Below are 2,714 nucleotides of genomic sequence, written 5' to 3'. Positions count from 1 at the left end.
TCAAAAAAGACAAGGAGGGACACTTTATACTCATCAGAGTGAAAATCTTCCAAGACAACTCTCAATTCTGAATATCTATGCTCCAAATGCAAGGGTAGCCACATTCATTAAGGAAACTTTAGGAGAGGTGGACCTGGGAGGGGGTGGGGCCAGACCGAGGCTCCTTGGCCACCGCACCTGGGGAGCGGTCTTACCGGAGCCGGTGTGGCATCGGGGTACACTGTGGGTGGAGCGAAGAGGAGGAAGGTGCATGATGGCGGCCATAGCCTACGAGCATCTGAAGCTGCATATTACACCTTAGAAGTTTTATGTGGAAGCTTGTGATGATGGAGCAGATGCTGTACTCATCATTGACCGAGTGTCCACAGAGGTCACCCTTGCAGTCAAAAAAGATGTTCCCCCCTCTGCTGTTACAAGACCAATATTTGGGATACTGAGCACAATCCATCTGGTGGCAGGTAATGATCTTGTTGTTATTACCAAAAAGATGAAAGTTGGTGAATTTTTTAATCATGTATTCTGGAAAACCACAGATTTTGATGTTTTTTCTTATAAGAAGACAATGTTGCACTTAACTGATATTCAGTTACAAGATATTAAAACTTTCCTAGCAATGCTAAACCATGTCTTGAGTATGGATGGATTTTACTTTTCAACAACATATGACTTGACTCATACTTTGCAACAACTATCTAACAGGAGTCCAGAATTCTAAGAAATGAGTCTCTTAGAAAGGGCAGATCAGCAGTTTGTATGGAATGGGCATCTGCTCAGAGAACTGTCCGCTCAGCCAGAGGTCCATTGGTTTGCTCTACCTGTGTTGCATGGCTTTATTACTATGCACTCATGTTTTATTAATGGAAAATAGTTTGATTGGATTCTCATCTCCCGAAGGAGTTGTTTCAGAGCTGGTGTTCATTATTATGTGAGAGGAATTGATTCTGAAGGTCATGCAGCTAACTTTGTAGAAACAGAACAGATTGTGCACTACAGTGGGAACAGGGCTTCATTTGTACAGACTCGAGGATCAATAACTATTTTCTGGTCATAAAGACCAAATCTAAAGTACAAACCACATCCACAGATCAGCAAAGAAGCAAATCACATGGATGGTTTCCAGAGGCAGTTTGATTCACAAGTAATTATTTATGGAAAACAAGTAATAATTAATCTGGTGAACCACAAGGGATCAGAGAAACCACTTGAGCAATCATTTGCAAACATGGTGTCCTCCTTGGGAAGTGGGATGGTCAGATATATTGCCTTTGACTTCCATAGGAGTATAAAATATGAGATGGGATCAACTGAGTATTTTATTGGATCAAGTAGCAGAAATGCAGAATTAATTAAGTTATTTTTTAGTAGACTCTGCTGGCAAGGTGGTGACAAACCAGGAAGGAGTTTTCCACAGCAACTGCATGGATTGTCTAGACAGAACGAATGTGATACAGAGTTTATTAGCTCGACGTTCCCTTCAGGCACAGCTGCAGAGACTAGGAGTTTTGCATGTGGGACAAAAACTTGAAGAACAAGATGAATTTGAGAAGATTTACAAAAGTGCCCGGGCCAATAATGCCAATGCTTGTGCCAAACAGTATGCAGGAACCGGTGCCTTGAAGACTGACTTTACAAGAACTGGAAAAAGAACTCAGTTGGGACTATTAATGGATGGCTTCAACTCATTATTACGGTATTACAAGAAAAACTTTTCTGATGGATTTAGACAAGATTCCACAGACTTATTTCTTGGAAATTATTCAGTGGATGAATTAGAATCTCATAGTCCTTTAAGTGTTCCAAGGGACTGGAAATTCCTGGCATTGCCTATCATCATGGTTGTTGCCTTTTCAATGTGCATCATCTGTTTGCTCATGGCTGGTGACACTTGGACAGAAGAAATACTAGCATATGTCCTCTTCTGTGGAGTTGCAAGCATTGGAACATTTTTTATTATTTTTTACAATGGCAAAGATTTTGTCAATGCTCCCAGACTGGTCCAGAAAGAAAAGATAGACTGAATTTGTGTTTGTGGAAAGCGGCTTGGCAGGTTTCATCAGTGTGATCTCATGGCAGGTTGTGATCACTGTGTTCACACATGGCAGGTTGTCACCAGTGTGGTCACACATGGCAGGTTTTCATCACTGTGTTTACTTATGGCACATAGTGATCAGTGTGTTTACACATTGCAAGTGGTTATCAGAGTGTTCACACATGGGAAGTTGTCATCGGTATGGCACACTTGGCAGGTTGTCATCAGTGTTTGCCTACATGACAGGTTGTTACCAATGTCTTCACACATGGTAGGGTGTCATCATTGTTGCACACATGGCAGGCTGTCATCATTTTGTTCATATATGGCATCTTTTCGTCAGTGTGGCACACATGGCAGGTTATCAGTGTTCACACGTAGCAGGTTGTCATTAGTATGTCACACTTGGCAGGTTTCATCAGTGTGCTCACACATGGCAGGGTTTCATCATTGTATTCAAAATTGGCACATTGTCATCAGTTTGTTCACATATGGCACATAGTTGTAAGTGTGTTCCCACATAGTAGGTTTTCATCAATTTGGCACACTTGGCAGGTTGTCATCAGTGTGTGCCCACATGGCAAGTTGTTATCAGTATGATCAAGGATGGCATTTTGTCATCAGTGTGGCACACAAGTCATGTTATTGCCATTGTGGCACACAATGGTAGCTGTGGTCAGTGTGT

At 41.8% G+C, this 2,714-nt stretch overlaps 1 pseudogene; it reads left to right on the top strand.

The window, feature by feature from the left end:
- The first annotated feature begins 238 nt into the window (after positions 1–238).
- On the top strand, positions 239–2,018 carry LOC110315077 (annotated as a pseudogene).
- Positions 2,019–2,714: the final 696 nt, after the last annotated feature.

Source organism: Mus pahari, unplaced genomic scaffold (assembly GCF_900095145.1).
Source record: "Mus pahari unplaced genomic scaffold, PAHARI_EIJ_v1.1 scaffold_9822_1, whole genome shotgun sequence".
Lineage (NCBI taxonomy): Eukaryota > Metazoa > Chordata > Mammalia > Rodentia > Muridae > Mus > Mus pahari.
This window is presented reverse-complemented; position numbering and strand designations above follow the sequence as displayed.